The 13,685-nt window shown below is 51.8% G+C and overlaps 1 protein-coding gene across 11 annotated transcripts in view; it reads left to right on the top strand.

The window, feature by feature from the left end:
• Positions 1–13,685, top strand: part of RNF144A (ring finger protein 144A) — a 364,490-nt gene that overhangs the window by 56,313 nt on the left and 294,492 nt on the right. Inside the window, exon 1 of one of the 11 annotated variants that reach the window (XM_053201281.1) lies at positions 1,164–3,902. The exons of 9 other annotated variants lie outside the window; for them this stretch is intronic. The gene's annotated coding sequence lies outside the window, so the exon portion shown is untranslated. Of the gene's footprint in view, positions 1–1,163; positions 3,903–10,496; positions 13,574–13,685 lie in introns of those variants that run through there. One more of the 11 variants, XM_053201277.1, reaches the window with a different exon arrangement.

Genomic DNA, 13,685 nt, shown 5'->3' with positions numbered 1-13,685 from the left:
CATATGGTATCTGTCTTTCTCTGTATGGCTTATTTCACTTAGCATCACACTCTCCAGTTCCATCCACGTTGCTACAAAGGGCCATATTTCGTTCTTTCTCATTGCCCTGTAGTACTCCATTGTGTATATAAACCACAATTTCTTTATCCATTCATCAGTTGCTGGACATTTAGGCTGTTTCCATAATTTGGCTATTGTTGAGAGTGCTGCTCTAAACATTGGGGTACAAGTGCCCCTATGCATCAGCACTCCTGTATCCCTTGGGTAAATGCCTAGCAGTGCTATTGCTGGGTCATAGGGTAGGTCTATTTTTAATTTTTTGAGGAACCTCCACACTGTTTTCCAGAGTGGCTGCACCAATTTGCATTCCCACCAACAGTGCAAGAGGGTTCCTGTTTCTCCACATCCTCTCCAGCATCTATAGTCTCCTGATTTGTTCATTTTGGCCACTCTGACTGGCGTGTATCTACTGCCTCTTTATGCAAACAAGAAGAAATGGGAGTATGCATGAATATTACGCAACATTTGGTATATAACATGTGCCACTGCATATACTTTGCTCTTTTCACTTAATGTCTTTTGCACATCTTTCCATCGTAATGCGTAGAAGGCTTTTCTGCTCTGTCTGCGGTGGCGTGGTATCCACAGTGTGGATGTTCCACGGTTTATTTAACCAGTGTCTAACTCGCATTGTTTTTAATCTTTCGGCATTTTGAACAGGACCACCGGGACTCTCTTTAGTCAGTGGTCATGTGCATAGAAGTGGGATATCTGGGTCAGTGGGTAAATGTAGGTAAAGCTTTGTAGATTTTGACAAAAAACTCTTTCCACGTGCTGTATCATTTTGAACTTCAGCGTGTAAGCCCACCCTTTTCCATTCTCCTGCTTTTACTGGTTTGATAGTCTTTTAAAAAATTACGTTTATGCCCTTCAGCTTTTATAACACTGTAAGAAATACTGTAATGAACGTTTTCATGCCCCTGATTTTTTTCTTCTATGGACAAATTCCTAGAAATGGGGCTTCGTGATCAAAGGATTGAAACGCCTGGAAGGTCGTGGGTAAATCTCGCCTGTTGCCTGTTAAGGCCTGTCATCGCTTCTTGCCGTTAGTCACGTTGATGGGTTTCTCCTTGACTCGAACCAAATTATTATCATTTAGAAAACGTGCAGCTGATTTTTACAGGTGGAAAATCAACCCCATCATTTCCTACGTGTGTAAATCAGGGTGCAGAGCACTTGAGAGATGTCAAGGTCACGGAGCTGGCTAAAAGGCAGACCCGAGCCCAGAAGCCAGCGCCCGCGTTCCCAGGAAGAGACACCTGGCATGTTTTCTACACGAGTTCACACCAAAGCATGGGTGATGACATGGTTCCTTGGGCAATTTTCACATAAACTTATTGGGCCCAAACGAGTGTTTTTATTTCCCTGTAGAGCAGATCACACCTAATTGCTAGTAGTCATTGAGCCTTCCACTGTGCAGATACTCTCCATGTAGCACATTATACCAGGTGTCATGTAGAACATTCTCCCAGGTAGTTGCTATTCCACGGGCATAAAAATCCTCCCTGTTATGAAGGACGCTTCTAAGATAATAGAAGAGGTAATTCTTTCAACACGGTTACCCCGGAAAGGAGTTTCGGAGCGTCACATGGTGTGGACCTGCTTCTATGAACTTTCTCCGCCATGCCAGTGCTGTGTGAGTTCTTTGGACGCAGGAGAGAGCCAAGCAGATGAAAATTGCTGCCCTCAAGGAGAGCACATCCTGGAGTGGGGACAGAATCGAAGGAAGTTGAACAAGACAGATAAGTGTCGGGGAGAAGAGGAAAGGCCGGGAGGATGCTGAGAAGCGTGTGTGGGGAGAGGGTGATGAGTTGGCTTATGAGGCCTGACACCGGGGGGGGACCCTGGCCGTCTGCAGGCAGGGGAGATCTGCCGAGGTCACTTTGTTGTGGGCACACGGCCGGCGGGGAGCCCAGAGAAGGCACCCCAGCTCCTCCCTTCATCGTCGCACAGGTGAGCGGCCCAGGAGCGGAGACCTGGTCTCACACAGCCCTGCAGAACTTGGACCTTTGTCCTTCTGGAACACCAGGAAATCCGTCCACAGCCGTTGGCGTGTCTGAGGACTTGTGAATGAGGACAACATGGGTCGCACAGAGTCGGTTGTATTAGTTTTGGTCCCATAATTCTATACTGATGATTCTCAAGTGACCCAAGAGTTTTACGTCCGTAGGAGAACATGGTCCCTGTAGACCCATTATCGCTTCAACGACTTGGTCCTTCTTATTTATTTATTTTTTTAAATTTACATCCAAGTTAGTTAGCATATAGTGAAGTAATGATTTCAGGAGTAGATTCCTTAATGGCCGTTACCCATTTAGCCCATCCCCCCTCCCACAACCCCTCCAGTAACCCTCAGTTTGTTCTCCTTATTTCTGAGTCTCTTCTGTTTTGTCCCCCTCCCTGTTTTTATATCATTTTTGTTTCCCTTCCCTTATGTTCATCTGTTTTGTCTTTTAAAGTCCTCATCTGAGTGAAGTCATAGGATTTTTGTCTTTCTCTGACTAATGTCACTTAGCATAATACCCTCCAGTTCCATCCACGTAGTTGCAAATGACAAGATTCCATTCTTCTTGATTGCCGAGTAGTACTCCCTTGTAAATATATACCACATCTTCTTTATCCATTCATCCATCGATGGACATTTGGGCTCTTTCCATACTTTGGCTATTGTTGGTCTTGCTGCTATAAACATGGGGGTGCATGTGTCCCTTTGAAACAGCACACCTGTATCCCGTGGATAAATGCCTAGTAGTGCAATTGCTGGGTCATAGGGTAGTTCTATTTTTAGTTTTTTGAGGTACCTCCATACTATTTTCCAGAGTGGCTGCACCAGCTGGCATTCCCACCAACAACGCAAAAGAGATCCTCTTTCTCCGCATCCTCGCCAACATCTGTTGTTGCCTGAGTTGTTAGCCATTCTGACAAGTGTAAGGTGGTATCTCATTGTGGTTTTGATTTGTATTTCCCTGATGAGAGTGATGTGGAGCATTTTTTCATGTGTCGGTTGGCCATCTGGATGTCTTCTTTGGAGAAGTGTCTATTCATATCTTTTGTCCATTTCTTCACTGGATTCTTTGTTTTTTGGGTGTTGAGTTTGATAAGTTCTTTATGCATTTTGGATACTAACCCTTCATCTGATGTGTCATTTGCAAATATCGTCTCCCATTCTGTCGGTTGCCTTTTCATTTTGCTGATTGTTTCCTTTGCTGTGCAGAAGCTTTTTATTTTGATGAGGTCCCAATAGTTCATTTTTGCTTCTGTTTCCCTTGCCTCTGGAGACGTGTTGAGTAAGAAGTTGCTGTGGCCAAGATCAAAGAGGTTTTTGCGTGCTTTCTCCTCGACGATTTTGATGGCTTCCTGTCTTTCATTTAGGTCTTTCACGACTCGGTCCTTCTGAGGCCGCCCTGTGTGTTCTCCACAGCTGAGGGCTTCACACACAGGGGCACCGGCCCTGGTTGGGGCGGGGGGGGATCCAGGTTCTAACCCTGGGCTGGAAGCAAATACGATTTACAGACACGTGTTATTATGGGAATTCCCAGCAGGAATGCTTCCTCCTGGAAGCCTGCTCCCAGCTTGTTGCTGGTGTTTTCCTGGGATTAATTTGAAGTTTGCGTCTGTGTTTCCCTTTCAGGAAAGGTTGCATCAGTTTATTTGATTATGTTCGAATCCCTCAGGGGTGGGCTTGGAACAAAGCTTCATGTTCAGGAAACAGTGAACGGGTTCTGCCGTCAGAGCACTGGCCTCGTTCGTCCGGGGCTTTTCTTCTCTCCTGGAATACTCTTTAACTTACAGCTGTGCTCCTACACTGTGGATCCAGGCCACCATCTCAGAGCTGATTTTGAGTAAGTCTTGTGGTTTGTTTTCATATCTAATAGAGCTCCCAGCATCCTCCAGCCGAAGGATGAAGTGTGGGGATGGGCGAGGCATGGGGAGCAGGTGGGGCGTGCACGGGTTCCCAGCACCGCCATGATCACTTGTCCCTGTCGTGAGATCACATGTCCCATTCCCTTTCGGGACTCTTCGTCTGTCCGTCTGGCGAGCTCATCTGTACTTGGGGTCTCTTCGGCCAGGCCCAGGAGAGGGGGAGATTGGAATGGCCTTGCATCAACGTGAATTCTAGAATAGCGGGTGGGGGGCTGAGCCTGGGGTGTGGATATGCAAGTCATGTTGGGAATAGTCTGACTGTGGGACAGAGCTGTAGTGGGCACACCCTTCCTGATCTCCTCGTGGTCCTGTGTGAGGACTTAGAGAGGGCCAGCCTTCCTCATGGAGACTTAGGAGACTTAGGAGACTCCGATTAAAATGAGAGATATCCTGCCTCCCCGAGTATTAGCTTTTACAGTCTTTGGCCTTGGCCTTGTGGGAAGACTGAGGGGTTGAGTGCTGGATGGATTCCTGCATTGTAGCCAGCCGAGTGGTCTTATCATTACCATCACCATCCAGATGCCTCATTTAACAACCGGAGGGGTCTCTGTGATGACAAATACTCTTCTCAGGTGCAAGAAGCTAAAAACGTCAGAGGTGTATTTCCTCAGAGGGGAGCCTCTTCTGTTTCCTAGCAGGTGGGACACGGGATGGGCGGTCACGTCACCCCTTTGTGTGCTGATGGGGCAGATGGGGGTCTGGTGGGGTGGTGCAAGCATTGGGAACCTGCTGCGGCCGGGGAGTCTGGTGCCGGAAGGGAACGTGGGCTTCGCAAGCCTCGGGTTAGAGTCCTGGAATTACTACTCGTCACCCTGGACTTTGGGCCAATTGTTCATCTTCTTCAGCCTCACTTCTTCATGGGTTAAGGGAGGATAATTAGCGGACTTCCTGCCTCGGTAGGGCGGATTGATGAATTGCAGAGTAGAAGTGGGGACACTGACGCTAAAGCACAGGGCAGCTAATCCTAAGAGCATCACGAGACGCCATTCAGTGTGATTCGATGGGAAAATCGGTGTCTTGAACCGCCCCTATTTTGTCAGTGCAGGGGGCAGTTCGTTTGCTTGGCTGCTCGGCGGCTGGGGAAAGGAATTCTCTCCCCCGCAGTGAAACAGGCATTGTCCCATCGATGTGAGTACTTTTTTCTACCCAGTTAGCGAGGCAGTATAGGAGAGAACAGGATAATGTATGGCAGGATTTCTCTTTGAGTAGGATTTTCAACTGTCAAATGGTAATACCCTCGTCGTGGAGCTTACTCTCTTCAGGGGGAAGAAGGCAAACAGACCAAGATGTGCACATAGTGTGTGTCAGAGAATGGCTGGGGTGGGTGAGAGGGGAAGGTGACAGGGAGTGACGGGTGCCAGCAGTTAGGGGGTGTGGATGGTTAGGGGTGCGGGCAGTTAGGGGGTACTGGGGTTAGAAAGGCCGGCGGTTAGGGGTGTAGGCGGTTAGGGCTGTGGGCGGTTAGGGGTTCGAGCGGTGAGGGTGTGGGCAGTTAGGGGTGCAGGCAGTTGGGGGTGCTTGGGGTTACAGGTGTGGACAGTTGTGGGTGCAAGTGGTTAGGGGTGCAGGCGGTTGGAGGTGCAGCGGTTAGGGGCTACTTGGGGTTAGGGGGTACCCGTGTTTTTATGTGGGTGATCAGAGGACTGAAAGCTAGTGGGGGATGTAAATGGTCTGTAGACCACTGTGCTTTGGAAAACAAAGATTAGTGACGTTATTGTCCCAGTGATGGTCCTGCTGGAGTGACATGTGTTTCTTCAGGCTTGTCTCACTTGTAGTCTAAAAACAAAGTGGGGCCCTTTATAGGGCTCCTGGGTGACTCAGTTGGTTGAGTTTCAGACTCTTGATTTTGGCTCAGGTCATGATCTCAGGGTTTATGGGTTTGAGCCCCACGTCGGGCTCCGGGCTGACAGTGTGGAGCCTGCTAGGATTCCGTCTCTCTCTCTCTCTCTCTCTCTCTCTCTCTCTCTGCCTCCCCTGCCCTGCTGGCAGTCTCTCTCTCTCTCTCTCAAAATAAATAAACTTAAAAAATGGGGCCCTTTCACGATTCTCAGACTGTTTTTACACCGAGAAGATGGTTGAGGCCCCGTGTCCCAGAACGTCGTGGGTGCTGCGCAACTCAGTGCACAGCGGGTTGCAGTTTACGAGCAGTTAGAAGTGAGCTCCAACGATACCCCGAGGTGGAGTCCCTTTTGGAGACAGCACCGGAAAGTTCTGTCATGTGTGCGGCGTGCCCCAGGTCAGTGGGGGCCGCTTGTGTTCGGCAGGTGTCACCTGCTGTGGCTTCCAGATCGCGAGACGAGGAGACTGAACGTGGGTGGACTCCCGGGGGGGCTGCAGAGTTTGTCCGCGGGGCCCTCCGTGCGGGCTCCTGGCCCCCGAGAGCAGAAGCACGTGGAAGGCTCCTCTTCGCATTCCCTCTGAGAAGTGTCCTCAGAGCTAAGGCTGTGTGGGCTGCACCCTCTGGCCTGGGTCCTCCTTCTAGAACACATCCTGGGAGCCTGTGGGTCTCAGTGGCGGGAGCGCCCAGGTGCGGAAATGGCAACATGTCCTTGAGAGGCTGCATGCCTCTGTCACGAGCACCCACCATGTCACGTGTGGAGCAGGTGCGCGTGTTAAGTGGCATTTTTGAGACTCGGGCCCCTGGAGCCCTCCCGTGGTCTTGACCGGGGACCTGCTCTCAGTGGGCGGTTTCCAGCAGGACTTGCCACAGTCTTGTTCAGGAATCCTTGCTTGGCCCCCTGCGCGGAAGCCGAGATGCCAGCCTCTACAAGCAGAGTCGGCAGACTTATCTGGAAAGGGCCAGATAGTGAGTATGTGACTTTTGCTGGCTTACGTGTCTTTGTGTGCTTGCGCCTCGGTCATTTTATAATCTTTAAAAATGTAAAAAAAAAGTATTCCGAGTTTGAAGGCCATCTGAGGAAAAGGCCTGGACCTTGGCCGCACACGTAGCCTGCTGCAGGAAGGCCCGCGCCTGCCTTCTGTGCTGCTGACAGAGCACTGTGCCTGCCTCCCGGGAGAGGAGCGGGTGGGCTCAGGGGTCTCGCTGATTTTCCCGCAACCCGCGGCTCCGGAAGGCGCCACACCTGCCCTCCCCGGCTTCCTGTGGCAGCTCCTTGCCCTGTCCTGTCTGCTAGGTCAGAGGCCTGGGGCTGCCCGCCGCCCCCTCTCACACCCACACCCGACTGTGAGCCTTCCAGCAGCTTTTCTTGCAGAGTCTGTCCAGAATGTGACCGCTTGTCATCAGTCCTGTTTGTCATTGTGCCCCCCCTGCAGGACAGGCCCCGACCTCTGACCTGGATTGTTGCAGTCACTCCCCGGTAGGCTCCCCTTTACCCGCCGGCGTAAGGAGCACCCTGCACCCCTGCACAGGGTCTCCGCTGCCCCTCCCCCTCCCTGGTTAATGCCCCCCGCCCCCCACAGGACTCACAGTACCGGCTAGCATGCTGTGCGTTGTACCCGCTGACCTTACGGACGCGTTCTCCGTTCCCCCGTGGACTGTAAGCTCCCGGAGGGCAGGCCGCCTGGTCTGTGCATCTGCTCAGCGGTATCATTCCCGGTGAATGGAACAGCATTCGGGCCGGGCGCTGCGGGGTCCCTTCCGGTTGGTGACCTGGTGCAGGTCTCCGCCCTCGGTTGCAGCAGGTATGAGCCGAAGGACCCTTGCGGATCACGTTTTCTCCACCCCAGCGAAGTCGATCCGCATTTGAAAATGACGAGTGTGTGCGTAGCGTTAGAAAAACAAAACCCAACCAAGTAAATGTGAAGAGCGATACCTAGGGGCGCCTGGGTGGCTCAGTCGGTTGAGCGTCCGACTTCAGCTCAGGTCACGATCTCGCGGTCCGTGAGTTCGAGCCCCACGTCGGGCTGTGGGCTGATGGCTCAGAGCCTGGAGCCTGTTTCTGATTCTGTGTCTCCCTCTCTCTCTGACCCTCCCCCGTTCATGCTGTGTCTCTCTCTGTCTCAAAAATAAATAAACATTAAAAAAAAAAAATAAAAAAAAAAAAAAAAAAAAGAGCGATCCCTGAACCGGGCAGCACGGCATGCAGCCAGCGGAGAGATGTCCCAGCAGCCGCACAGGGGCAGGTGTTCGTGGGAAGGACGGTGGGTCAAGGAGCTACCAGGGGAAGAAAAGGAAGGCTTGTTTCAGGCCAGGTCGTGTTCTTTTCAGGGGGAAAGAACAGCAGGGTTTTGATCCTGCGGATGGCCTCCCTGGGGCTGATCGGGACATTTCGGAAGGACTTTTAAAAGGTCACGTTCCTGGGAGAGGCTGAAACTGGAATCAGATCTCAGTTTGCTGAGCTGGGCGGGAATGACTCCATTTGTTAAGCGTGTATACCTTTCCCTGTCGTGCAGGGCCTGCGTGACTCCTCTGGCATGTGCCTTGGTCCTGGGCTGCGTGTGTGCCTACCAGGACCTGGGGCGGGGGCCACCGATGCCTCCTGGTGATTTGAGAGCCATCAGTGGGCCCCAGTGTCTTCCTGCCAGTTCTCTGTCTCTGGAACCACCCGCAGCTCCTGCCTCCCTCTCCCGCAGCCCCTCAGCCTCCCAGAGTGCTCCCACCTGCCTCCTGCTGTGTTTTCAGGGACCCTGTGCCCTCTTACCTTCCCCGTCCAGCTTCTGGACAGAAAGCAAAGACAAAATCCAAATATTCTTGAACTTTTGAAATATTTTTGAAATATCTTGAAATATCCTTGAATATCTGTGCAGTGAGAAATGTGCTCCGGGGTGCCCGGGTGGCTCCGTCGGCTAAGCGTCTGACTTGGGCTCAGGTCATGATCTCAACGGTTTGTAGGTTCAAGCCCCGCATTGGGTTCTGTGCTGACAGCTCAGAACCTGGAGCCTGCTTCGGATTCTGCGTCTCCCTCTATCTCTGCCTCTCCCCAATTCGCTCTCTCTCTCTCTCTCTCTCTCTCTCAAAAATAAAAAAAAATTAAAAAAAAGAAAAAAAAAGAAATGCGCTCCACGTAATTGGAAGTCACAGATTTTACTTAATTTTCTCATTGAAGTAGATCAAATAAGTTAAAACCACAGCCTAATATTGGTAAGCAGGTGATTCCCCTCGATTTCCCTAAAGTTTCTCTGAACAGATCCCTTGTCATTTTATACCTTGTACTTGATCTTTTTTCTTTCTGGATGGGATCTTCCAAGGCAGGTGCATTAGCCAGAGAAAGAGGGTTTGGGTTATCAGTGGGTGCTCTGTGCGTGGCGCCTCTGTTGCTCGTAATCCCGAGTCTAGAACAGTGCTTAGAACGTTGTGGGAACCTGTAGACGGTGGCTAAGTTACTGTGTGAATGGATTAGGGAGTGTAAATCAGGACCAGGAGGGACAGGACCTGGGGAGGTAGAGCTGCTTCGTAAAACAGGACCTGCCGTACATGCTCTAATGGACAGAACGGGGCCCCTGGGCGCGGGCACATCGTGTGCTCTGAATTGGGGGCTGTGGTAGCAGGGTTTTCTCAGGGAGGCATGTTTGTCCTCCACCGCTCTCACGTCGGGACCCATTTCTCACCTCCGGGAAGACATTCTGTTGCCATGGCAGCAGCCGGAGCAGGAGGCCTGTCACAGGAGCAGAGTTGCACCTGCTCAGGTGGGTCCGAGGAGCAGGGAGGATCCTGGAGGCCGGCCCTCCCAGCCACAGTGGAGGCGAGGCCGTCGGTCCACGGAGGATGGCGATGCACCATGAGGGTTTGCGTGGTCGGTGAGCAGCAGAGCAGAGACGATGACGTCCCCGGTTTCCTGACTCTTCCCAGAGGCCTGTTTCTACCCCCACCACATGCTCCTCCCTCCATCACGTGCCCCGAACTCACAGGATCGACAAGACCCCGCACCTGGGAATTCCCCAGGCTTGTCCTGGCAGCAGGAATCCCACTTGGTGCCTGGCCTGCCAATCTCACGAGCTGGCCGGAGCCGTGCCCCCCAAACCGTCCTGCCGCCGGCCAGGACTGACCTCCCTGCCACCGCGGAAACCAGCCTCCCGCAGCCCACCCGTGTCCTGTGGTCCGGGGCAGGGAGCCGGGACGGCCCACGGCTGCTCAGCCTTTGTCGTAGACGTCAGTATATCCAGGTGCTCATTTTCCCGTGCCCTTATCTGAAACAAAGTAGGAGATCGTGACTATGTCACTGGCAGGTCGGCCAGAATACATTAAGGGTAGTTCATTATCAGGTTGCAGGAGGTGGTGTTGGGGCCGGTGTGTGGCCTCTTAGCAAATCCCTAAATGGCATAGAGTAAGGAAATCATCTCTAAGAGGACAAACAATCCAAAGACCCCCTTCGGCCTTGGAATGTAATAATTGTTTTATGTATGACTTCTAAAGTGTCGCTTGTGGTAGCCAAAGTGTAATGTTTTTGCGGGCAAATTGTAGAAACAATAGGTCCTTTGTGTCTCCTCTGCACTTCATTCCTGGATGGAGGTCAGAGAGGCAGGCTTGTCTGGGGCCGTCTGTGGGAAGTCAGCTGTGATGTGGAAGCCACCAAGGCATTTGCAGCTTGCTTTTTTTTGCATAAACGAGACCGTGAGTTCTCTGCCGTGAATGCCCATCGTTTCCCAAGGCACACGGCCCACCAGGGAGGCAGCTTCAGGGAGCAGGTCCGGAGAGCCGCTCAGCCTGGGGAGGAAGAGTCTCAAGGTCATACCTCAAGGTCATATGTAGTCCTGGCCGCCACCGGAAATTCCTCTGGGGGCATTTTCAGCAGGATTTTTGCCACATCTGTGTGGGTTTCCTGGGGGCCTTGCTACAGCAAGTTTTCCGCCAGCGGTCTCTGCATCAGTCGTGGCATTTTCTTCTGGCAGGGCAGGTGCACAGACTCTGGGTGACGTGATGGGGGCGGGGCGAGGCCTGCTCCATGGGAGGAAACGGCTCCCGTGACGTGGGCCTTCTTCAGAGTCCCGTCGACCTTGGCGTACTGTGCCTTTAGGAAGCTGCAAATGATGGGCCTCTTCTTCTCCCTCACCTGTGCAGGTGTGTGTCCTCGTGGGGAACGAAGCCCTCCGCGTGGCTATGGCTGTTTCTCCAGTGGATCTGTTGAGAACTGGTCCTCTGCGTGACGACAGCTCAGACAGGCCAGGGCCCTCTCTCTGGTCCGTCCCTTCTCCGTTGTTGATCGTATCTGCTCCCCTCAGGCCCCTGCAGACTCTGAAGGCAGGGAAGCCTGTTACGGGGGAAGTTTATTCCGCCCTTACAGAACCTGCATGGCGTGTGGTTGCATGTGAGTGAGCGTATGTGGTCCTGTCTGGTCCTACTCGACGTCCTTCTTGGAGCGTCACTGGGTTCGTCAGCATGTTAGAAACCACACAGAGTTTAATCGTTAAAAATAAACAAGCCTGTCCGACTAGACTGAGGACAGTATTCCTCAGACTTTTAGTGTCACGCTTGATAAGTCTATTTGGGAAAACAATGGCTTGGAATGTTTTCTTTCCAGTAGAATCTGCATTCCTGTGTCTTATTTGGGTTTAAGTGGAAAGGCAAAGTTGTTTTGTTCATAAGCATTTTATTTTAGCACAGTTTAGATTTAGATGTACAGATTTAGATTAGATTTAGGTTAGCAGATTTGGATTTCGGTTTAGAAAAGCAACCCAGATACAGGAAGTACCAGGAGCTCGCCTGCGCCCACACCCGGCTTCCCTTATTATTGACATCTGGTAGGAGTGTGCTGCACTTGCCATGGCTCATGAACCGGTACTCACCTTGGTTTCGATGACCTTGACAGTTTAGGTGGGGAAGACCAGTCGGTATTTTGTAGATGCCTCTCGACTGGGGTTTGTCTGGTGTTTTCCTCGTGGTGATTAGGCTGGGGTTGTGGGTTGTGGGGAGAAAACCACAGAGGCACAAGTGCTGTTTCTGTCCTGTCACGTCAAGGGTCTGTGCGATCGTCGTGACTCCCCGCGGCTGATGCTTGCCTTGATCACCTGGCCGAGGCGTGTGCCAGGTTTCTCCGTGTGCAGTTACTCTTTCCCCGCATCCACCCTGTCCCTTTGCGTGATGTCGCCCCGTGCGGCCACACGTAGAGTCGGGAGCTGTGCCCCAACTCCTGGGGGCGGGGAGCAGCTATGGAATATGCCTTTTCTCCACCCTTTATTTATCGGTTCCATCATTTACGTTTATCATTGTGAGCTTATGGACACATTTCATTTACTTACTGATTCCATCATTTATGTATATCGGTGTGAGCTTATGGACACTTATTTTATATTTTTGATTATGGTCCCTATGACTTTGTCCCTCAGACTGTCCCAGCTTCAGCCATTGGGAGCCCATTGTGTTGCCGTGACACATCCCCAGCAGTGTGGCTGTTTATTTCGAGTACTTCCTCGCTTTGTGGCACTACCGAGTGTTCCAGGATCATCCGGAACGTTTCCTGTGCAAGCCCTTCAAGCCGCCCTTGAGCCCTCATTCCTTTGTTGCAGCGTGGCCTCAGAAAGCAGGCTCTGGGCACTTGGTGTGCTTTGTGGCGAGCTGGGGCACCCTCGCCTGTGTGCGCCAGCAGGCAGGCAGAGCAGGGGAACGGCCGTGCGTGTGTTGTCCCTCGAAGACGCGTGTGTCTGTAAGCCGTGCCGAGTGTGGTGGGCTGCACCTATATTGAGCTAATTGTTGAGTTTGTGCTCATGTCTCCAGCTCTAAGCCAGGACCCCGTGGATCATTCCAGCCACCTCCCCTCGCTTGTCTGGGACCTTCCACTCTGACAGCGAGAAGCCTGACTCCCACCTTCCACAGTCTGCTTGCTTGTTTGTTCTAGTACACGGATGCATAGTAGTTTCAGAATTGTTAACCCACACTCGAGCGGAGACAGCTTTGTCTGCTAGGGTCCGGGGCTTATGGACAGTTCCATAAGTTTGCCTGCGGTCTTACAGGTTCCACTCATTTCCAGACTTGCTCAGGTCAGGGCTTTTCCCCACCCCTGCGGTGAGGTCATTTGGTACCCTTGTAGTAGAGTTCGAGTTTCTCTTCCCAGCCTGCATTCCGTGCCAGGATGCCCTTCTTCCTAGAGTATTGTTTTAAAAACGTGCATGCATCCAGGTTCACTCCCTGTGCTGTGAAGTTTTGTTTCATGGGTTTTGATAAATGCATAGCGGCACGCATCTGTCCTTACAGTATTCTACAAAAGTACTTTCCATGCCCTCACACACCCCCTGCGCCTCACCTGCTCAGCCCTCTCCTCCCTCCTCCCTCCCCATCTCCTGGTAACTGCTCATCTGTCTACTGATTCTACAGTCTGCCAATTCCAGAATGTTCTATGATTAGAACCATACAGTATGTAGCCTTAAAAAACAAACAAACAAAAAAACCCTTTTGTTTCTTAGAGGTTTAGGTTCATAGCAAAATTGAGGGCCAAGTACAGAGTTCCCGTATCCGCCCCGTCCCCACACAGGCACAGCCTCCTTCACTATTGACATCATGCACCGGAGGGGCACCTGTTACATGGATGAACCTGCAGTGACACATCATAATCACCCAAAGTTCATGGTTTACTGTGTCAGCTCAGGCTGCCAGAACAAAACACCACAGACCGGGTGGCTTAAACAACAGGACTTTATTTCTCATGGTTCTGGAGGTGGGAAGTCTGAGATCAGGTGCCAGCATGCTCAGGTTCTGGTGAGAGTCCTCTTTCCGGCTTAAGACGCCTGCCTTCTCACTGGGTCCTCATAGTGGATGAGAGACGGTGGGGGAGGGAGAGGGAGGTACCCACATTGTCCTCTCTTATAAG

This window comes from Acinonyx jubatus, chromosome A3 (genome assembly GCF_027475565.1).
Source record: "Acinonyx jubatus isolate Ajub_Pintada_27869175 chromosome A3, VMU_Ajub_asm_v1.0, whole genome shotgun sequence".
NCBI lineage: Eukaryota > Metazoa > Chordata > Mammalia > Carnivora > Felidae > Acinonyx > Acinonyx jubatus.
Note: the sequence above shows the minus strand (reverse complement) of the source record. Positions and strands in the feature narration are given on the sequence as shown.